This window comes from Ornithorhynchus anatinus, chromosome 4, assembly GCF_004115215.2.
Source record: "Ornithorhynchus anatinus isolate Pmale09 chromosome 4, mOrnAna1.pri.v4, whole genome shotgun sequence".
In the NCBI taxonomy this organism is placed as follows: domain Eukaryota; kingdom Metazoa; phylum Chordata; class Mammalia; order Monotremata; family Ornithorhynchidae; genus Ornithorhynchus; species Ornithorhynchus anatinus.
In genome coordinates, this window is record NC_041731.1 from 92,455,498 (window position 1) to 92,480,259 (window position 24,762).

At 42.8% G+C, this 24,762-nt stretch overlaps 1 non-coding gene across 1 annotated transcript; it reads right to left on the minus strand.

Annotated features, from left to right (window-relative positions):
• Positions 1-357: 357 nt before the first annotated feature.
• Positions 358-485, minus strand: LOC114811473. Its single transcript, XR_003759176.1, has one exon. It is a non-coding gene; the product is annotated as a U6atac minor spliceosomal RNA (small nuclear RNA).
• Between the last annotated feature and the right edge of the window lie 24,277 nt (positions 486-24,762).

Here is a 24,762-nt window from a genome sequence, read left to right on the forward strand (position 1 = left end):
CCTTCAGTGTCATGCAAGTGGTAGAACAGCACTATTTTAACACTGTTAGAGTGAGACATGTGGTTCTCCCCTCAGGATCCATCTAAGGTTCAGAAGGTAAAAGAAAGGCATTATGTACTTTTTTTTCCCAAATTAAGAACAAATACCCCAAGGGCTAGTCAATTCAAATAGAAATTAATGGGGACAATAACCAATCCACCTGGATTCTCCTTGACATTCAAGGATTGCTGGTGAAGAGACAGCAGCTTGGCCTAATAATAATAATAATAACGATGTTGGTATTTGTTAAGCGCTTACTATGTGCAGAGCACTGTTCTCCCTAGCCCGTGCTCGTTCCACTGAGCCACGCTGCTTCTCAATAAAACTTGGTTAGATGCCACGAAGTAGGTGGCAATGCCTTAACCATATGTGTGTTGTAAAGGCCACTGGGACCTCTTCCATCCTTCTCAAGGGGAGTGCTAACCTTCTCTCCTTTCATACAATGGATTGAGCACAAGGCTGGAGTCAGAAAGATCTGAGCTCTGATCTTGGCTCTGCCACTTTTCTATGTGACCTTGGGCAAGTCACCTAACTTCTCTGTGCCTCAGTTACCTCATCTGTAAAATGGGAATTAAGACTGTGAGCCCAATGGGGGACAAGGACTGTGTCCATCCTGATTTGCTTGTTTCTACCTTAGTCTTAGTCTATCTTTCTGCTTAGTTCAGGCGGGATTCCGGAAAGGACGAGGGACGCGAGATATTATTGTTGATGTCCACTGGATAATTGAAAGGACAAGAGACTATCAAAAGGAAATCAACATGCGCCTTATTGATTATAGTAAGGTCTTTGACTGCATGGATCCTGAGAAACTCTGGAGCACATTAAGAAAAATGGGCATGCTGGAACATTTAATTGCATTAATTAGGAACCTGTATGGAAAACAGGAGGCTACAATAAGAATAAGAATATGGAGAAACAGATTGGTTTCCCATTAGCAAGGGTGTGAGACAAGGATGTATCGTATCGTCTTATCTGTTCATCCTTTATTACGAATAATAATGAGAGAAGCTGGATTGGATGAAGACGATCGGGAAATAAAGATTGGAGGAAGGAATATAAACAACCTTTGTTATGTTGATGATACAACCCTCCAGCAGAAAGTGAGAAGACTTGAAGGGCTTATTATTCAAAGTTAAGGAACGGAACAAAACGATGGGCCTATATTTGAAGGTCAAGAAAACAGAGATCATGACAACTGGAAGTTTTAACACATTTGTAGTGGACGGAGAGAAGATTGAAATAGTTGACAATTTTTCTCTACTGGGATCGATGATCTATTGATCATAAAGGAACTAATAGCCGAGAAATACACCGAAGATTAATGTTAGGAAGACTTGCTTACGAAGAGCCCGGAAAAAGTCATGAGATGTGCTGATGTGACAATTGCCACAAAAATGCAAACTGTCAACTCTACGGTGTTTCCAGTGGCAATGTATGGAATTGAATGTTGGGTGGTGAAAAAACAGGATTTGATGGAGAAGGCTTTTGCGAATTCCATGAACTGCCCAAAAAACAAACAAATGGATTTTGGAGCAAATTATGCCAAAGTGGTCTTTGGAAGGCCAAACGACTCGACTTAGATTAGCATATTTTGGACAGATAATCAGGAGGGCAAATTCACTAATGCTAGGAAAAGTCCAGGGAAAACATGGAAAAGGCAGACCAGCAGCTAGATGGATAGAGACCATAACGACGATAACGGAAGAACCATTAGAAAGGTTCATTCATTCAATAGTATTTATTGAGCGCTTACTATGTGCAGAGCACTGTACTAAGCGCTTGGAATGAACAAGTCGGCAACAGATAGAGACAGTCTCTGCCCTTTGACGGGCTTACAGTCTAATCGTTGTGGATTATGGCAGAGGACAGGACATTCTGGAGAAAGTATATCCATGGAGTAGCTATGAATCGGAAACAACTCGATGGCACTTAATAATGATAACCTCAGTCTTAGTCTTAGTACAGTGGCTGGCACATAGTAAGCACTTAACGAATACCATTAAAAAAAAGAGAGAGAGAAATCCAAAGTGCCCTCCTACACTAGGAACCTAACCTGTGCTTATATTTGTAAGCTTGTGCTTACTTCTCTGTGCTTATAGAGAAGCAGTATGGTGTAGCAGATAGAGCACGGGCCTGGGAGTCAGATGGTCATGGGTCTAATCCCTGCTCTGCCACTTGTCTACTGTGTGACCTCGGGTAAGTCACTTCTCTTTGCTATGCCTCATTACCTCATCTGTAAAATGGGGATTGAGTCTGTGAGCCCCATGTGGGACAGGGAATTTGTTTGTCTCCACCCCAGGGCTTAGTAATAATAATAATGTTGGTATTTGTTAAGCGCTTACTATGTGCAGAGCACTGTTCTAAGCACTGGGGTAGATACAGAGTAATCAGGTTGTCCCACGTGAGGCTCACAGTTAATCCCCATTTTGCAGATGAGGGAACTGAGGCACAGAGAAGTTAAGTGACTTGCCCACAGTCACACAGCTGACAAGTGGCAGAGCAGGGATTCGAACCCATGACCTCTGATTCCGAAGCCCAGGCTCTTTCCCCTGAGCCAAGCTGCTTCCCATATCCACGCTGCTTCCCATATAACAGTGCCTGGCACATAGGTAAGTGTTTGACAAATACTGTTTTTATTACATTTGGAGAAGCAGCATGACTTAGTGGAAAGAGCACGGGCTTGAGAGTCAGAGGTCGAAGGTTCTAATCCCGACTCCACCACTTGTCTGCTGTGTGACCTTGGCAAGTCACTTAACTTCTCGGTGCCTCAGTTACCTCATCTGTAAAAATGGGGATAAACAAATGTGAGCCCACCGTGGGACAATCTGACTACCCTGTATCTACCCCAGAGCTTAGAACAGTGCTCTGCACATAGGAAGCGCTTAACAAATACCATAATTATTATTATTATTACATTTGAACTTTATTCAGCCTGAATCCCAACATTTTTTAATTTCTGTTGGTCTCTGCAGCTAAATTCCCCAGGAGTTTTTCACCAGTCCTTTGAGCTTTGTTCATGGGCCTGAATTTCTGTGGGATGTTTTTCTCAAAAAGACAATTTTGGTCGACTGTAGACTCTAGACTGTGCACTAGACAGTCCTCTAGACCGTAATCCCATTGTGGGCAGGAAATGTCTCTACCAACTCCACTATTTCGTTATACTGTACTCTCTCAAGCATTTAGTGTTTTTTTTTTCTTTTCTTTTACGATACTTGTTAATCACTTGTTCTTATTGTTGTCTTATGCTGTCGAGTCATGTCTGACCCATAGCGATGTCATGGACTCATTTCTCCCAAAACACCCCACCTCCATCTACAGTCATTCTGGTAGTGGATCCATAGAGTTTTCTTGGTAAAAATACAGAAGTGGCTTACCATTGCCGCCTTCAGTGTAGTAAACCTGAGTCTCTGCCCTCGTCCCTCTCCCATGCTGCTGCTGCCCAGCACAGGGGAGTTTTGACTTGTAGCAGATTGCCTTCCACTCGATAGCCGCTGGCCAAGCTAAGAATGGAATGGGTAGGCCTCCGCTTGACTAGCCCTCCGTAGTTGAGACTGGTAGAGGACTGGAAACTCTCCAGATATGACCCTGAGAGATGGTGAGTAATCACTTACTATGTGTCAAACATTGTTCTAGGCACTGGGGTCTTGTCTTATGCCGTCGAGTTATCCTTGACCCATAGCGACGCCATGGACGTGTACAAGTTAATTAGGTCGGACACAGTTTCTGTCCCCCATGGGAGCTCACAGTCATAAGTAGGAGGGAGAACAGCTATTGAGACACAAAGAAGTTAAGTGACTTGCCCAAGGTCACATAGCAAGCACTTGGCAAAGCAACTGGCAGAGCCAAATTAGAACCCAGGTCCTCTAGCTCCCAGTCCTGTCCTCTTTCCACTAGGCAACACTGCTTCTCTGCAGACAATAAATACTCAGTAATTACAATTGATTGATCGATTGATTGGTAGGCTCATCTTGGGAATGCCCTAGCCCCATTGGAGAACTCCTTCCCGAAACTGAGATTCTCAGGGGCTCTCTAAAATCAAATCCATTGTTTAAGGTCTCCTTTTAGATATTAAGCATCCTTGGACATCATTCCTCCCCATTTATGGAGTCCTCTCAGGCATCCCAACTCTTTCATAGCTGATTGACATTCATTTTGGGAGATTGTAAGGAAAATACTCGAGGCCACAAGAATGCCATTCTAACGAGCCTGGACACACTGGCAGTGGTTACAAGAGGCTCTATTATTTATTTCTATCATCATATCAATGTCATATGATAATAAAAATGCGCTATCAGGCTAGACGTATCTTAACTCATCGGGGACTATCTTGTTAGTGTGCAGTTAGGCCTGTCGGTGTGTTTAGAAGAGCCCAATTTTTCATCTGATATTCAGAACATTTTACCAATATAATTGACATAAATGGAACCTTGCAGTAGATCTTAGTAATTGCGAAGTGTCCCTTGATTAAACACGCCCCGTAGTGTTTCCCAAAGTAAGGGTATAAAAATAAGCACACAGGGCTTGTTCTATTGTCTCAGCAAGCAATCCTTCCTGCTCTTCCTTCCTGCTCTTCATCCGTGACCCACAGTCCCAATACCGCCTATCAAAAGATCTCATTTATTTCAGGTTTAAGAAGTCCAGCTGACCTAGATAGTAAGTCCTTCCAAAGGAGCTATTACAACTCACACAAAAGGCAGTTTCATTAAGCACGGCCTGTGAAAAGCAAATGACCAAAGCATGTCACTTCAAAGAGTCCAAAAAATGGAAAACATGCTTCAGTTCAGTGTGAGTAACCACCGATGAGTTTTTCCTCATGAAGCTCCTTTAAATATAACTCATGGTTTTTTCTTTAAAACAGTTTCTCTCAAGAACTCCAGTTTCTGCAGCAAAAATATGGAAGTGGTAAAGTCACAGGCTGCATTCCTTTCTAGGCTGCTTCAGCTACAAGCTGGGCCCAGCAGAAAATCTTCTCTCCCTCCAAGCCCAGAAGTATCCAGTCCAGGATATTGCATTCTCATTCCTTATTCGTAGAAGCATCGTGGCCTAGTGGAAAGACCACGGGACTGGGAGTCAGATGACCTGGGTTTTCACAGTGTGGGCAGGGATTGTCTCTCTTCATTCCTGAATTGTAATTTCCAAGCACTTAGTAGAGTTTCCACACACAATAAGCACTCAATAAATATGATCAAATGAACACCAGCTCTCCCACTTGCCTGTTTTGTGAACTTAGGCAAGACACTTCACTTCTCTTTAACTCTGTTTCCTCATCTGTAAAATAGAGATTAAATCCTACCTTGTTTTAATTAGACCGTGAGCCCCAAATGGGACGGGAACAGTGTCTTATTTTATTACCTTGTAACTACCCCGGCATTTAGTATAGGGTTTGGCACATAGTAAGCACTTAACAGAAGTGATTTTTTAAAAACTTTCCATACGCTTAGGAAGTCCCTTGAACTTACTGTAGTTAGATTATGGGGCCAGGGGAGGTTCCAAGTTCAAAAGGTTTAAGATTTTCAAAGACCACTCATTATGGACAGGGAACTTGCCTGTTAATTCTTTTATACTGTAGTCTCCCAAGCGCTTAGTACAGTTCTCTGAACAAAGTAAGCACACAATAAATACCACTGATTGACTATCAATTCATTAATCATAGAAAGAGGATGAGTTCCTGCATACATTAGGGCATTTTGTTCCTTCCTTTCCTTGCCTTTGATTTTAATAATAATAGTATTTGCTAAGTGCTTATTATGTGCCAGGCACTCCACTAAACGCTGAGGTGAATACAAGCAAATCTGTCCCATATGGAGCTCACAGTATTAATCTCTATTTTACAGATGAGACAACTGAGGCAGAGAGCAGTGAAGTGACTTGATCAAGGTCACACAGCAGACAAGTGGCAGAATTGGGATTATTCATTCATTCAGTAGAATTTATAGAGCGCTTACTATGTGCAGAGCACTATACTAAGCACTTGGAGTGTACAATTAGGCAACAGATAGAGACAATCCCCGCCCAATAACAGGCTCACAGGATTAGAACTCATGACCTTCTGACACCTAGGCCGGTGCTCTATCCACTAAGCCATGCTGCTTCCTCTCCGCGAGCTGGGTAATTTTTCCATACTAAACTTCTCTCTTTGCTTCCCGCCATCCCTTCTCTTCAGCTGATTTTCTCTATGATCCTGTTCTCTCCTTTCCCCATCAGCTAGTCTTTACAATGAGAGTTGATAGGTTCCTTTTTGCCAGGTTTTATTGTGTCCTACTTCTCCAGCTGCCACATGGTCCCCCGCCGGACTAAATCGACACTTCTGAAACTAGCACCTTTGGAGTGACTGACTAGAGCCACTGCTTACAGAAGTGTCAATTTAGTGCAGCAGGGGACAGTAGAGCAGCTGCTGAGACAGAAGAGAGGCCTTATTTCATACTTTAAAAACAATTGTCAAAATGTCGGGCGGGGGAAGGGAAAAACTACGTAGGGAATGAAAGAGATGAGAAAGAGGAGAAGAAAAAGAAGGGAAAAGGAAGCGGAGATGGCAACGGAGGAGGAGGAGATAAAAAAGACTGGAAAGAACAGAAAGCAAAAAAAAAAAAGAAAGAAATGGTGAAGCCAAGAGATGGCTGGAGAAAGCATCTTATTATTTGTTTGGAGCTCTTTTTTCGAGTCTTGAAATGAGGGTGTTTTTTTTTTTCCATTGAGCATGCATTTCACAGACAGTACTAAGCTACCATCTGCTTATACTTCCAGACAGGGAAAAAAAAATGACCGAGTAATTAAACCAACAAATTCTGACTTGAGTGTTTACTACCAAAGTGATTGAGTACTTGATCAGAATTTCTTCTGCACCATAGCTCATCAAGAACACAGGAAAATGAACAAAGGAACAACCCTCAGATTTTATAACCTGTAGCCTAATATGCATTATAGAAGGAAAGAAAAAAGGAAATTAATTGGAAGGCATGACAATAGGGAAGTCATTGAAAATATGCCCCATTAAGATAATACTGTCTTTATTATTTTGATTTATTATAATGATCATCAATTTTTTCAGTACATATTTTCACTCTGGGACATTACTAAGGCAGTGGCATTTGTTGAATGCCTATTGAATGCCTTCAGAAAGTTCAACAGTGCAAAATAGTTTCTCCCTACAGAAAACTTTCCATCTAATGGGATTTCTCTGAAAAATGGTTTTCTTGGGCAGCTGGAATGTTGGTTTCTGTGTAAGGTTTCCAAGGCAGTCATGCCCATAACTGAATGGCATAGGAGATATGCAAAGCACTTTTTCAAATGGTTCATTCCTTGTTTCTCATTTTGACCTTTTGTCATGTACATTAGATGCTTTCCAAATACCTTAGGCGAAGCCAGGTAGAACTTCCTAACTATAAAACTTAGCAAGTCAAATATTAGAATCTCCTTTCCTGGAAATATTTAAGAATAGAATTGACATTAGGGAGGCAGAGTTGCCTAGTGGACGGAGCTTAGGATTGTGACTCTGTAGATCTGGGTTCTAGTCCCTACTCTGTTACTGTCCTGCTGCGTGATCTTGGACAAATTATTTAGCTTAACTGGGCTTCAATTTCCTTCCCAGTACAATAGGATAAAACATACATGCTCTCCATATCTCTTTGACTGGACCCCCATGTGGAACAAGAACTGTGCCTGATCTGATCATTTTGTGTCTACTACAGAGCTTAGCACCTTGAATTATTTTCAAGCAGTTTAAAGGACCCAAAAGCAGAGTAATGGATAACTGACTACTGAAACTTCTCCTTGTCCTATATTGCTACACTCTGCTTTTTTAAATCTCTGCAAATCAAAGTTGCACCCTTTCTCATCTCCCTTTCAAAACCTCTTCTCCCCTTTCCCAACACTGTTGATAATGCTACCATCCTCCAGAACCTTAACATTTTCCCTTACTCCTGTCTCTATTACAACCCTCATAATCACAGTGCAACCAAACAATGTTGGTTATTATTCTATGACATCTGCAGAATCTATCTTTTCCTCTCCACCCAACCTGCCACCATGCTGGCCTAAGGACTTGTCAGGTCCTGATTTGACTATTGCGTCCGTTTCAATGCGTTCATTCATTCATTCATTCAATAGTATTTATTGAGCGGTTACTATGAGCAGAGCACTGTACTAAGCGCTTGGAATGTACAAATCGGTAACAGATAGAGACAGTCCCTGCTTTTTGACGGGCTTACAGTCTAATCGGGGGAGGGAGACAGACAAAAACAGACCTCCCTGCCTCCAACCTCTCTATCTTCCAGTTCTTCTTCACCCTACTGCCCAGCTCATTTTCATAAAATATGGTTTGGCGTATGTCTCCCCACTCCACAGAGTCTCTTCACCAAGCAGAAACTCCTGACCACTAGCGTTAAGGGATCAGCAATCTACCCACTAAAATCAGTCCATCAACCGATCAATGGTACTTATTTAGTCCGCACTGTGTGCAGAGCAGTTTACTAAGTGCATGGGAGAGTACAATATGACCATAAACAGACACTTTCCCTGCTCCTAAATGCTTAATACCAAAGTCAGCTCTCAACAAATAGCATTGATTGATTGATTGATTGATAGTTGCTTTGGGGAATTAGCTGAACTTGAGGATCCATCAACCAATCATATTTATCAAGCTCTTACTGTGTGCAGAGCACTTGGGAGAATGCAGTATACCAGAGTTGGTAGGCCTGTTCCCTGCCCACAACAAGCTTACAGTCTAGCTGGGGAAACAGACATGAATATAAATAAACGATATGGATCTCCATCCATAAATCAAAGTGGCCTTGTGATATTCTCTCCCAAATCCTTAGTGCAGGGCTCTGCACAGAGTAAACCCTCAATAGATATTTTTGATTAATTACTGGCAATCAGAGCCACATGAACTCGATCGAGTAATACTACCCAATGGCCGGGAAATATGAGTTGTCTTTGTTGACTGCTTTTCCCAGATTGAATGCTTCTGATGTGATTTATTAATATGGTGTTAACCAAATTGCAAGTACAAAGTATTCTGGTCGGGTCTGAAGCTCTCACCGGGTGGTGATCAGCATTAGTTCGTGGTTGCCAGAGAGGCTTTTCACGGCTTGCCACTCTGTTTGGCTTTTCCTCCCTGCTGTTTAGCATTTACATAAAGCAGCTGGGAGATTTGATTAGGCGGCATAGCGCTGCACTGATGATAGCCAGTTCTAGCTCTTTCCAATACATCTGTCACCTGTCAGGAAGTCTGACAACTTTAATTTTAGGAGCCAATGTGACTCAGTAGGCTAAGCGATAGCCTGGAAAATGAGAGGCTGTGAGTTCTAATCCTCTCTCTACCATTAACTCACCGTGGGATCTGAAGATGATTATTTAACCTTTATATAATATTCAAATGCTCATTAATAACGGAGGGTTAGCTTAAAACGAGCTTGGATGAAATGGAAGTTTTACTGATTTTCTTACAGGTGGATACTTTTAAAGCGTATAGTACAGGAGGATCGTTATTAATCTTCTAAAGCTATAAGTGGGCTTGGACATAGATCGAAGTCAATATTTATCCTCATGACACAGAAGCCCAAGAAGTAGAGGTGGCTGAAAATGAGTCTGTAAATCTCATCCTCAGGCTTCTAAGAACAGGCAAAACTGTGAATATGCAACAATCTCACAACTCAAGCGATTACTAAATGAATTAAACTAACAACAAAAGATTGATAGCCATTATTAACCCCCAGATAGTGCCAGTGAGAACATGAAACACATGTACAACTGTATATTTTTAACCTATAGTCTTTCAAATTATATTCATACTATTTTAAAGATCCCCCTCAATCAATCAGTAGTATTTACTGAGCACCTATGCATTCATTTGTTCATTTGTATTTACTGAATGCTTACTGTGTGCAGAGCACTGTACTAAACACTTGGAAATTACAATTCAGCAATAAAGAGAGACAATCCCTGCCTACACCCGGCTTACAGCCTAGAAGCGGGGAGGCAGACATCAAAACAAGTAAACTGGCATCAATATAAATAAATAGAATTATAGATATATACAAATAAAAATGAATAAACAGGCATCAATATAAATGAATAGAATTATAGATATGTACAAATAAACACAAGTGCTGGGGTGCTGGGGGTGGGGTAGAGCAAAGGGAGTGAGTTGGGGTGTCGCGGAGGGGAGGAGGAGCTGAGGAAAAGTAGGTTTTAGAGGCCATGGAGTCAGGAGACCTGGGTTCTAATCCCAGCTCAGGCACTTGCCTGCTGCTTGGGCGAATCACTTCTCTGTGCCTCAGTTTCCTATTTTGTAAAATGGGGATTAAATATCCGTTCTTCTTCCCTCTTAGAGTGTTAGCCCCCTGTGGGACAGGGACTGTTTCTGTTGTGGTTGTACTCTATCAACCCAAGTGATTATCATGATACCTGGCACACATTACTTGCTTAACACATACTATTACTATTATTGGGAAGGGTGGAAAAGAGAAGCAGCATGGCTACAGAGAAGCAGCGTGCTTCTTCTTCTTCTTCAGAAAGAGTACAGGCTTGGGAGTCAGAGGATGTGGGTTCTAATCCCACCTCTGCCACTTGTCTGCTGTGTGACTTTGGGCAAGTCACTTAACTTCTCAGGGCTTCAGTTACCTCATCTGTAAAAGGAGGACAAAAAGTGTGAGGCCCACGTGGGACAACCTGATTACCCTGTATCTACACCGGGCCTTAGAGCCGTGTTTGGCACAGAGTAAGCGCCTAACGAATACCATAATCATTTTCATTATTAAAAGAGCAAGAAGGACAAATGTTAAGGAAGCTAGCTATTAATAATGTTGGTGTTTGTTAAGCTCTTCTGTGTGCCGAGCACTGTTCTAAGAGCTGGGGTAGGTACAGGGTAATCAGGTTGGCCTGCTTGGGGTTCACAGTCTTAATCCCCCTTTTATAGATGAGGTAACTGAGGAACCGAGAAATTAAGTGACTTGCCCAAAGTGAGGTTGTCCCACGTGGGGTTCACAGTCTTAATCCCCATTTTACAGATGAGGTAACTGAGGCACTGAGAAGTTGTGACTTGCCAATAAACTGACACTGCTGACAGGTGGCAGAGGCGGGATTAGAACCCATGACTTCTGACTCCTAATCCCGTGCTCTTTCCACTGAGCCATGCTGCTTCTCTTAGCAGAACTTGGTAGAGCAGAAACACGGAGGACAATGAGAGATGTGGATAAATACCTTGTGACTCCTCCATTGAACCCTCTTTCAGCCAGCAGCAACTCAGAGCACGGTTGGTCAAAAGCTCCTAAGGGAAACAAGATCGGGATTTTCAAACAGCCAACACTTTTGCTGCAATATTAGAGTAGATGAATTTAACGGATTTGAAGAATACATGGGCCTTATTCTATATAGGAAATATGGGAAGAAAGCTGTTAGCAGACATCTGAGTGTGAGAGGGCAAAGAAAACCATAAGGAAGAGCTACAGAACAAGAATATTAATGCAAGTAGAAGTAAGGGCATATATTAATATGCTATCATTGTAATACTGACAATTATAGTCATTCATTCATTCATTCATTCATCTATATTCCTCAGGTAGATGATACAGGATAATCAGGTTGTATGCTCCCCATCCCACGGGGTGCTTGCAGGAGGGAGAACAGTTATTGAATCCCCCATTATCAGATGAGGAAATGAAGGGACAGAAAAGTTTAGGACTTGCCCAAGGCCTCACAACTGGCAAGTGGCAGAGGCAGAATTAGAACTCAGATCATCTGAACTTCCACTAGGTCATGCTGCCTCACAACTGAAAAGCCAGAATAGGGCAGGAGTGGATTAGGTGGACTCCTTGACATTTAGTATAGGGCATTCAATAAATCACTTTTTAAAAATGGTATTTAACTGTGGTACTTCTTATGCGTTTATTATGTACCTGGCACTGTACTAAAAACTGGTGTAGCTACAAGGTAATCGGGTTGGACACAGTGCATGTCCCAAATGAATGAGCCTCATGGTTTTATTCCCCATTTAACAGATGAGGGAACTGAGGCCCAGAGAATAAAAACAATAAAAATAATAATTATAGCGTTTGTTAAGCACTTACTATGTGCCAAGCACAACTCTAAGAGCTGATAGATACAAGGTAAGCAGAATGTCCCATGTGGAGCTCACAGACTTAATCCCCATTTTACAGATGAAGTAGCTGAAGCCCAGACAAGTGTAGTGACTTGCGCAAGGTCACACAGCAGACAAGTGGCAGAGCCGGGATTAGAACCCAAGTCCTCTGATTCCCAAGCCCGGGCTCTTGCCACTAGGCCGTGCTATTTCTCATTAAGAGAAGCTATGTGACTTGCTCAAGTTCACACAGCAGACAAGTGGCGGAGCTGGGATTAAAACCCGGGTCCTCCGTCTCCCGGGCCTGTGCTCTTTCCACTAGGTCATGCTGCTTCTAATATAGCGGAACCCAATAGTGATACCTATGACTATCAGAATTACTAGTGGTACCTATTCTTCCTGCCCCACTCAATGGCTAAAAACCATGAAATGATTTAGGAGCTGGCAGGTGGAAGGGTCAGTAAGAGAAAGAAACCTGGAGAATCAGAAAGAAAGTTTATCAGTCCCAGATATGTTGGCTGTTGGCTGTTGAGGAGAAAGGATTTTGACGGAGTGATGAAGAGACTTTACCTTGGATCACATTCGACATACAGCACACTTGAATAATGGTGGTACAGTGAAATATTTTGATGTTCTCCAATTCTTCTATCACTGGGCAGATTTGTAAGGCCTCTCCCCAGCAGCAGGACCCCACCCCCAAATTGTCGCTCCTTTCCGATGAGGACACACCTCTCCAAAGCACGGTGTATCCAGCCCTCATGGTCATTAGGCCGCCTTCATGATAATGGTATTTGTTAAGAACTTACTTTGTGCCAGGCACTGTATTAAGAGCTGCGGTCGATGCAAGCAAATCGAGGTGGAAACAGTCCCTGTCCCATGCGGGCCTCACAGTCCCAATCCCTATTTTATAGATGGGGTAACTGAGGCACAGAGAATTGCAGTGAGTTGCCCAAGGTCACACAAATGTGGAGCTGGGATTAGAACCCATGACCTTCTGATTCCCAAGCCGAGCTCTATCCACTAGGTGATGATATTTATTGAGGGCTTACTGTGTGCAGAACACTGTTCTAAGCACTTGGGAGAGAATGATACTACAGGGTTAGTAGACATGTTTCCTGCCCACAAGGAGCTAGAGGGGGAAATATATTCAAAAAGGGTAGAATTGGACTGTGTTTTACTTTGAATCTGAAACTCGACTAAACCCCTTAATGTACGCTTCTCTTTCTCCTGCTTCCTTGGTCCTTCAGGTGAATTAATATCTCTAAACAGTGAAGAGGCATTTTCGCTTTCCTCTCTTCCCCTGAAATTCAAGCCTTGTCCTCCTCTTGAACACTGGATCTCACCACTGTTTTTTTATTAAATCACAACTTTCCTCTTGCCTTCCCCTCAATTCCCCAGGCTCTGTTACTCTGAAAGGAAATAGGGTAAAATGGGAAAGAGATGATAATAGAGACTATTCACCTCTTAAGAAGGTATCATGCTAGAGAGAAACAAAGGACTGATTTACAATTAAGAACTAAAAGATAGTCAAGTGCATGGAATCAGAACAGAGGGAAAGAATTCTAGAACAATATTTAGATTGCCAAAAGGAAGTAGTGTCGTAGAGCTATAGATTTAATGTGGAGGTTCAGCAAGAGTGAAATAGTTTAATTTAAAATAATAATCTTTGCTATGGGACTTATATGACACTCTTGCAGCAGGATTACAAGCCTTTATGTCAAAAATAGGGAGAGGAGTTGGAAATAATAATCATGGCATTTGTTAATCGCTTACTATATGCCAGGCACCATACAAAGCACTGGGGTAGATAAAAGCAAATTAGAAAAACCGTGGTATTCATTAAATGCTTACCATGTGCCGTCCCTGTTCCCCAGTCTCACAGTCTAACCAGGAGAGAGAACCTGTATTAACCCCCACTTTGCAGATGAGGAAACTGAGGCACACAGTAATTAAGTGACTTGCCTGCTGGTCACTGGGGATTCACCTTCCTTAATATCAGGCCCTCGCTCTATGAACCCTTCGCTGGAGATTTGTCTCCCCCTAATACCAGGCGTTCAGTGAGAGGTTCAAAGTGAAACTCGACCACCATTGTATACGGAGGAAAGTTTTATTCTATGCTTAGTCTAATCAAGAGGAGTAAATGCATAAATACACACTCACACATACAGACACACACGCAACCGTTATCTACCCGTCCGACTGTTTTCCCCAAGATTATGCAGATGATCCCATGTCGGGGGGAATTCAAGGAGTCCGGCTGTCCTGACTCGAGTCTTAGCTGGTTTTGTCGCAGGCAGGGGGATGAATTCTTTCTCCCTTTAAAGTGGATAAACTCATGGCAGCTGTTATAGCGGATGGCAGTGCTGGGGTCCTGACTTGCTGCTCCACTTGCTTGCTGTCTCAAGCTTGATACTGGGTAAAGCTGGGGGGACCATTATCCCACCCCCCATGCTCACCCCGTGGGCTATTTCTGCAAGTAGCATCCAGCAGTCTTTCTCCCTCGTGACAGCAAGGCAATTCATTCATTCATTCATTCATTCAATAGTATTTATTGAGCTCTTACTATGTGCAGAGCACTGGACTAAGCGCTTGGAATGTACAATTCGGCAACAGATAGAGACAATCCCTGCCCACTGACGGGCTTACAGTCTAATCGGGGGAGACGGACGGACAAAAACAAGACAACTTAATCACGATAAATAGAATCAAGGGGATGTACACCTCATTAACAAAATAAATAGGATAATATCAGTTCCTCCTCAATTTCCTCAGCAATTCAGTTCTTCCTCAAATTCTCCCTTTGATATTTGTTGTCCACGGGGTCAAAAAATAGTCACATTAAAAAAATCTCCCTTGACCCCACAGCCCCCTCCAGTTATCAGCCCATCTCCCTTCTACCCTTCCTTTCCAAACTTCTGAAGTGAGTTGTCTACACTCTCTGCCTCAAATTCCTCTCCTCCAACTGCCTCCTGGAGCCCTTTCAATCTGGTTTCCATCCCCTCCACTCCACTGAAACTGCCCTCTCAAAGGTCACCAATGACCTCCTTCTTGCCAAATCCAACAGCTCCATCCTAATCCTCCTCGACCTCTCAATTGCCTTTGTCACTCTCGACCATCCCCTTCTCCTCAACACATTAACCAACCTTGGCTTCACCGACTCTGTCCTCTCCTGGTTCTCCTCTTATCCCTCTGGCCTTCCTTCCTGAGTCTCTTTCATGGGCTCCTCTCCCCCCCCCCCCCAATCCCCTAACTGTAGGGGTCAGTTCTTGGTCCCCTTCTATTCTAATAATAACGTTGGTATTTGTTAAGCGCTTACTATGTGCCGAGCACTGTTCTAAGCACTGGGGTAGACACAGGGGAATCAGGTTGTCCCACGTGGGGCTCACAGTCTTCATCCTCATTTTACAGATGAGGGAACTGAGGCACAGAGAAGTTAAGTGACTTGCCCACAGTCACACAGCTGACAAGTGGCAGAGCTGGGATTCGAACTCATGAGCCCTGACTCCAAAGCCCATGCTCTTTCCACTGAGCCACGCTGCTTCTCTAGATACTCACTCCCTCGGTGAACTCATTTGCTCCCACGGTTTCAACTATCATTTTATGCGGATGATACACAAATCTACATCTCCTCCCTTGTTCTCCCTCCCTCCCTCCAGGCTCTCATCTCCTCTTGCCTTCAGGACATCTCCATTTGGATGTCCTCCCGCCACCTAAAACTCAACACGTCCAAGACTGAGCTCCTTATCTTCTCTCCCAAACACTGTCCTCTCCCTGATTTTCCCGTCACTGTGGACGGCACTATCATCCTTCCCATCTCACAAGCCCGCAACCTTGGTGTCATCCTTGTCTCCGCTCTCTCATTCACCCCACACATCCAATCTGTCCCCAGAACCTGCCGGTCTCCCCTTCACAACATCACCAAGATCCTCCCTTTCCTCTCCATCCAAACCGCTGCCACATTAGTACAATCCCTCATCCTATCCAGACTGGATTACTGTACCAGCATCCTTTCTGATCTTCCAACCTCCTGTCTCTCCCCACTTCAGTCTATACTACACTCTGCTGCCTGGGTTATCTTTCTACAAAAACATTTTGGTCATGTCACCGCCCCCCTCAAAAATTTCCAGTGGTTGCCTATCAAACTCCATATTAAGCAAAATCTCTTCACTATTGGCTTCAAAGCTCTCCCTCACCCTGCCCCCTCCTACCTCCCCTCCCTTCTCTCCTTCTACATCCCACCTGCACACTCCACTCCTCTAGTGCTAACCTTCTCACTCTGCCTCGTTCTTGCCTGTTCCACTGGTGACCCCTGGCCCACGTCCAACCTTTGGCCTGCAGTGTCCTCCCTCCTCACAACCGCCAAACAATCACACCTCCCCCCTTCAAAGCCCTACTGAGAGTTCATTTCCTCCAGGAGGCCTTCCCAGACTAAGCCCCTCTTTTTCCTCATCTTCCTCTCCATTCCCCATCACCCCGACTCGCTCCCTTTGCTCTACAGCCCTGCCTGCCTCACAGCACTTGTGTATATATGTACATATTTATAATTGTAATTCTATTCATTTTTGTTAATGATGCAAATATATCTATAATTCCATTTATTTATAATGATGCCACTGATGCCTGTTTACTTGTTTTGATATCTGTCTCTCCCCTTCTAGACTGTCAGCCCGTTGTGGGTGGACAGGGATTGTCTCTCTTTGTTGCTGAATTGTACTTTCCAGAAGCTTAGTACCATGCTCTGCACACAATAAACACTCATTAAATACCAAATACCAAATATAAATAAATAAATAAAATATGATTGAATGAATGAATGAATGAATGAAGTTATAAAATGGATTCACTCTTGCTCACCACATTGCCTAAGGTCTCACGACAGACATTGGCAAAGGTAGAACTCAAGTCCTCTGATTCCCAAGCATGTGCTCTTTCCAGTATACCACCCAGCTTCTCTAGAGCTCTGTGTCCCAGTGTGAAGACTTTGTGAAGACTGATATTAAAAGAGATGGAATCCAAAGCAGAGGCAGACTCTCCAAGATTAATTAAGGTCTATCCAACTACTTCAACAGGGATCTCTCCTTACCTAAAAAAACCTCAAGGGTGTTCTATTTGGCTTTGGCCTCTTTTCTACGTACGCAAGCCTGGATAAGACCTCGCCACCAGCAGCATCATTTCCAAGTGAGAAGACCACCTATACATAGGTAATGAGAAAAAACAACGCATTTAATAATGATAGTGTTAGAATAATAATGATAAAAATAGTAGATTTTTTTGTCATCTTAATATTGCCCAGATGCAGCAAAACAGCCAGAATTAAGCTTCAGCTCATACATAATTATTTTGAGGGCCACTAAAAAATGTCTATAGCTCACAGACTTTAAAAAATTTTCCAGTCATTGTGAGTTACAGTGTAGGTGGCAAGAAACTACGTTTTAACAAAAATTCATCTCATGCCCCTCACTTTATGGATTTTCATCAACTGATTTTCAAATCTATCCCTCTGCTAAGCTTTCGTATACATTCAGACTGCTTTTCACATTTTCTTTTCTTCTCAAATGGCACTGAACCATGTGATGGGAAAATAGCAAAGGTTACCTTTCTCTGCAAATAAAATAACTCATCTAATTCTAATAACTATGGTCTTATTTTAGTTTTTCCAATAATGATAAAATAATTGAAAATTGCACCAGGAGCAAGTCTAAAATCTCCAAAATGCCATAAAGCTAATTATTCACCATCAATTTAGTATATGTCTTTTATTTGCAACAAATTCAGTTCCTCTTACCTTTACTCATTTGAATCACAATTGCATTAGTCCTCCCAGAACAGTTCTTTCCTATCCTCAAAAAGATTGTGAACTCAAATAAAAATTCAACAAGCCAGTCTCCTGAGCCTACATGGATCTTATTCCACTTAAGGAACATTGAGGATACCCACAAGATTTTGAAGATGCTGGTATCATCATCACATTCACAAGACAGTAGATTAGAGAACTAGCTGCGGGAACCTATTCACAACTGTTACCACAGAAGAGGTCTCCTGTCTAGTTTTAAAATCTAAATCAACTGACATTTGGTATTTATTGAGCATTTTCTCTGTGCTGAGCACCAAACTAGAGCAAAGGAGATAGTACAGTAGAATTACTAGACAGGATCCCTGTTCTCTAGCGGGAGACACAAACACTATAATAATTCCAGGTAGGGGGAAGTCCCAGAGTTTTCAAGATATGTATAGAAATGCTATCAGAAGAAATCAATCAGTCAAATGGAGTTTATTGAGCACTTACCTATCAAGGTAGTATCCAGGTTCTTAAGGGTTGAGTACTCTAGGGCATAAGTGACACAGAAGGGAAGCAGTGAGGCCTAATGGATAGATCACAGCCAGGAGTCAGAAGGACCTGGGTTCTAATCCCTGCTCCACCACTTGTCTGCTGGGGGACCTTGGGAAAGGCACTTCATTTTTCTGTGCCTCAGTTACCTCAACTGTAAAGTGGGGATTAAGTTGTGGGACACGGACTCTGTCCAGCCTGATTAGATTGTATCTACCCCAGGGCTTAGAAAAGTGCCTGGCATATAATAAGCATTTAACCAACACCATTAAAAAAAAAGAAGTGCTGAAGTGGCAGTGAGGGGTGGTGACCCAGGTTGTAAAAGCGAGACTCGAGAGTTAGAGCAGTCATACCAAGTCGACAACTGGAAGGTAGTTAGCTTATTTATTCAGAAGTAGGAAGAGTAGATGCTCTCACTTCAATTAGCCAAGGGAGACCCAAAGGCTCGTGAAGTGCCATGGAGAGTCTCAAAAGGCCCATGGAGAGTCTCAACAGCAAGGGGTAAGCAACTCGTTAATACAGTCACTCATTTTATCCCATCTGGATGACTGCATCAGCCTCCTCGCTCACCTCCCAGCCTCCTGCCTCTTCCCACTCTAGTCCATGCTTCACTCTGCTGCCTGGATTATTTTTCTACAAAAATGTTCAGGACATGTCCCCCCACTCCTCAAAAACTCTAGTGGTTGCCCACCCACTTCTGCTTCAGAAAGAAACTCCTCACCATTTGCTTTAAAGCACTCCATCAATTTGCCCCCTCCTACCTCACTACCTCCTACTCTCCTACCCAGCCTGCATATTCATTCAATAGTATTTATTGAGCGCTTACTATGTGCAGAGCACTGTACTAAGCGCTTGGGATGAACTAGTCGGCAACAGATAGAGACAGTCCCTGCCGTATAACGGGCTTACAGTCTAATCGGGGGAATAATGTTGGTATTTGTTAAGCGCTTACTATGTGCCGAGCACTGTTCTAAGCGCTGGGGTAGACATAGGGGAATCAGGTTGTCCCACGTGGGGCTCACAGTCTTAATCCCCATTTTACAGATGAGGGAACCGAGGCACAGAGAAGTTAAGTGACTTGCCCACAGTCACACAGCCGACAAGTGACAGAGCTGGGATTCGAACTCATGAGTCCTGATTCCAGGGCCCGTGCTCTTTCCATTGAAAATGCCTACCTTCTCAGTGTGCCTCAATCTCGTCTATCTCACTGCCGACCGCTCGCCCAATTCCTGCCTCTGGCCTGGAATGCCCTCCCTCTTCAAATCCAACAGACAAAGACTCTCCCCGCCCTTCAAAGCCTTGTTGAAAGCACATCTCCGAGAGGAGGCCTTCCCTGACTCAGCCCCTCCTTCCTCTTCTCACATTCCCTTCTGCATCACCCTGACTTGTTCCCTTTGTTCTTCCCACCTCCCACCCCCACAGCACTTATGTACAGGTCTGTCGTTTATTTATATTAACATCTGTCTCACCCTGCCTGGGCTGTCAGCCGATTGTGGGCAGGGAATGTGTTCATTTATTGTTGTATTGTACTCTCCCAAGTACTTAGTACTGCGTTCCGCACATAGAAAGCACTCAATAAATACGATTAAATGAGGAATGAATGAAGCTCAATTTTTAAACCATTCCAATTTACTTTGCACGTACAACAAGAGAGGAAGAAAGTAATAGAAACTAAGGATTTGGTTAGGTGATTAAGGTGTCCTTAGAGAGGGCAATTTCCATGGAGTAAAGGGGTTGTAAGCCAGACTTAAGGGTGTCAAGGAGAAAAGTGTACAAGTTGTTCAGTCCACACTCAAGTAGAGGAGTGGAGGAAGCATACTGGGGGGTGGGGGTATCCAGAGTTCTGGGTTAATGGTATTCATTCATTCAGTTGTATTCACTGAGCACTTATTTTGTGCAGAGCACTGTACTAAGCATTTGGGAGAGTACAATGCAACAATAAATGGACACAGTCCCTGGCCACAGTGATCAGAGGAAGGACAGGGGAGAAAGGAAATTAAGTTCAGTGTAGAGAGCAGTTTTGAGGGCATGGACTTCTGCATCAAGAGAAGGTAGTTTTGGTATGGAGACCTAGAGAAGCAGAATGGCTTGGGAGTCAGAGGTTGAGGGTTCTAATCTCAGCTCTGCCACTTAACAGCTGTGTGACTTTGGGCAAGTCACTTAACTTCCCTGTGTCTCAGTTACTTCATCTATAAAATAGAGATTAAGACTGAACCCCAGGTGGGATAACCTGATTACCTAGTATTTACCCCAATGCTTAAAAGAGTGCTTGGCACATAGTAAGCTCTTAACAAATAGCATCATCATTATTATTATAATTACCTAATGGGACATGATTACTTTAAAGATTGGAGGGGTCAAAAGTTACTCAGGCGGTCAGTCAATCATATTTATTGAGGACTTTACTGTGTGCAAAGCACTGTAATAAGTGCTTAGGAGACTACAGTATAGCCATTACATTACTTTCCCACAATGAGCTTATAGAAATTACATTCTCTGTCCACAATGAGCTTACAGTCTAGAGTGGGAGACAGACATTAATATATAAAAATAAATTACAGACAGGCACATAAGTGTTGTGAGGGTAGGAGGGGGGATGAACGAAGGGAGTAAATCAGACTGACCCAGAAGGAAGTGGGAGAAGTGGAAAGAAGGGCTTAGTCAGGGAAGGCCTTTTGGAGGAGATGCACCTTCAATAAGGCTTTGAAGAGGGGAGAGTAACTGTCTGTCTGAGGAGGTAGGGCATTACAGGCCAGAAGCGGGATGTGGGTGAGAGTTCGGTTGAAAGACAGATGAGAAAGAGATACAGTAAAAAGGTTAGCATTTGATGAGAGAAGTGTGTGGGCTCAGTTGTAGTAGGAGAGTGGTGAGGTGAGGTAGGAGGCGACAAGGTGATTGAGTGCTTTAAAGCCAAAGTTTAGGAGTTTCTGTTAGATGTGGAGGTGAAAGGGCAACCCCTGGAATTTCTTGAGGAGTGGGGAAACGTGGCCTGAATGTCAAAAGATCAGACCTCTATGTAGGGGATCAGGACAGATTTGTGGGAAATGGATCTGTGGAAGATATGGCATATGAGGAGGTTTTTGAAGGACAGGAAGTCCCTTCTAAAACTATATCTCTTTTATGGAGTTTACCCCAATTAAATGGATCTCCTCTCTTCATTTCCCAACCAGAATGTATCCTAAGTAGCACTTCAGCATTTCTGCTTCAACTAAATGCTTGTTTGCTCATAACTTCCCACTGAGCATCTATAAATTTCCATTTCCAAACCCTAGTATTTGAACACTAACTCATACTGGTCCTTGAAGGTAGGAATTATGTCTACTACTATATTCTCCCAAGAGCTTTTTTTAGTGTTCTGCAAACCGTAGGTGCTCACTAAGTGGTCCCATCTGATTGATTTATTCTGATCCTTCAGCACTTAGTCACTATCACTGTAATTAAGAGAAGCGGCATTGCCTAGTAGAAAGAACACAGACGCGGACATCAGAGGACCTGGGTTCTACTCCTGGCTCTGCCACATGTTGGCTGTCTGATCTTGGGCAAGACATTTAACTTCTCTGTGCCTGAATTTCCTCGTCTGTGAAATGTGGAATAAATCCTACTCCCTCCTGCAGAGACAATGAGCCTCATGAAGGACAAGGACTGTGTCCAACTTGCTAATAATAATAATGGAACTTGTTAAGCATTTACTATGGCCAAGCACTGTCCTAAGCACCGGGGTAGATACAAACCAATCAGATTGGACACAATCTCTGATCCACATAGTGCTCACACTCTTAATCCCTATTTTAGAGGTAACCGAGCCCCAGAGAAGTGATGTGACTTGGCCAAGGTCACACAGCAGACAAGTAGCAGAGCCAGGATTAGAACCCATGACCCGCTGACTCCCAGGCCCATGCTCTATCTGCTAAATCACACTGCTTCTTCAGCCTTGTATCTACCCCAGAACATAGAATACACAATTAATTCATACTAAATTTCACCCCATCTGCTAAACCACTGCAGTTAGAGATGAGACAACCACTGTTAGCCAGAATGTTTTGGGTGTCTCTCTCAGGGCTATTTGTCCAGATTGTGGCTTCTCCAACCTAGTTTATCCAAGCTCCAACAATATTTCCATAATGTTCGGCCACCTACCCAGTCCCTCTATATATCAGGACTTGATCCTGATCAGTGTGGGTAAGAGTAAAATCCATATTTTAGGAGAATGAGGTAGGATCACCACCTAGAGGCATTCTTAAAGTCACATCTCCTCTAAGAGGCTTTCCCCATTTAGGTTCTCTCTCCCTTAGTCCCTATCCCTTCTAAATTGATTTTACATTTAGATTTGTATCTTTGGGCATTTGGCATTCACCCTATCTTCAGCCCCACAGAATTTATATACATTATGTAGATCATTTATATTCATGTCTCCCTTCCTCTCTTGACCATAAGCTCGCTGAGGGTAGGGAAGGCATCTACCAACTTTGTTGTTCTGTGCTTGCCCAAGTTCTTTGTATAGTGCTCTGCAGTAAGCATTCAATAAATAACATCAGTTGTTGATTGATTATAACTTCAGACAAGAATAATTCCAGGATAAGGAAGATGAGGAAGGACACAAGGGCAGGCTAACCTGGTGAAAAATGAGCTTCACAATAACTTCTTAGAATGGGCATAAGGAAGATCTAGCTGTTCACTTTCACTCAAAAAGAATTATTCAATCAATGAATAAACATTCAAAGTAAAGAATTAAGAAGAATTTCCATGGACCTCTAAGAGATTCTAGTTTCCCCACTGTTTGGTCAAACACACAAGACCACTAAACAGTTTCCACTTACGTGGGCAGATGTAGGCCTTCGACTTCAGGGTGTATTTTTTTGTATTCTCAGGGTTATCTCAGGATTCTCAGTATTCCATATACTCTCTTCTTCCTGTCCCCTCTCTTGAGATCCATTCCCTGTTATAAAAGCCTTGTAAATACCATTGGCAAGGAAGACATTAACAAGATGTGGAAAAAGTAGCTGGATAGTTAATGGGCATTCATTAGCCTCCTCAGGAGAGAAGTGCAGATGAATTTTGTCTAAGATTGATTCATGATGCCAGCATAATTTTATGTAACAGTAGTTAACTGGCTCGAAAAACTTTTATCTTTTGAAATAAATGTCTTCCCAGATCCACTTCACTTGGTCCATGAGCCCCATTCTGGGCCAGGGACTGTGTCTGGCCTGCTTATCTACAGATACAGTAGAGTACAGTGCTTGACACATAGTAAGCACAAACCACAAGTATCATTATCGTTATTACCACTGATGGTAACCCCTAAACAGAGGCAATACTAGAGAGTTCGTATGCCACGTCATTGTGTATCCACCTATATGCCCAGAGGTGTCTCCAATTAGATAATTAGATAATTAGATACCATGCCAATAAAGCAGATTTAGTTTTTTAGAAAAGAAGGGGGCTTTTTCTTTTCAAATTCCCCACTAGTATATATGTACCAGAGGTCAAGTTTCCTCTTTTATTCCAGTCTCGACATGGCCTCTGGAAGACTCAAAAGATTTGGCCCCTCGTGGTTTGCATTGTCTAGAGAGACACCCGAAGTAAGGTGATTAATTTCCACAGTTTTATTTTAGCCAAAGAAAGTGTCTTTTTAGGCATTCACGCCATCCTGCTATTTAGAGAATTAATGTCTGCTCACCTGGGGAATGAACAAAAAGAAAATTCCCCAGCATGACTATAGATGAAATGCTGCTGAAAAGGTTATCCATACATCAAGAGCTTGCAACATCAATATCCAGCGGTCAGTAAAAGTTGGGATATTGCAGGATACAATTAACTTGTCTTCTGAGCACTGCAAGTTTCCCCGCAAGCCTAATTGTGCTCTTTTTTCTGGATTTTGTTGTCTTCACATGGGAGATTAGGAAATCGTTAGCTTAGTGGTTAATTGGTAAAGATTTCTTCCCTCGAGTGACTTTTCATTGAATATTAACACACGATTAACCCCTCCTATACATATCGATAAACGTGATGTGAAGCCCTGGAAAGGCTTAGTGGCTGTTGGAACGTACTGAATAATTCCAAATTATGGATTCAATGTGATGGTTTTTGTTGAAGTGTCAAAATTATGTCCATCCAATTCAGGATGGAAACATGAGTGATGTGATTACAGAGTTCATAAACTGCACACCAGGGAGAAGAAGCTAAAAAAAAAGGTTGATCCCTGAATATTTTTCTCTAGACACAGCAAATAGCCCAGAACTTAAGTTACACGTGTCTTGAATATTTGATTGACGCAACGAGGTTTTCATCTAAATTCAAAATATAACTATGTTTGGAT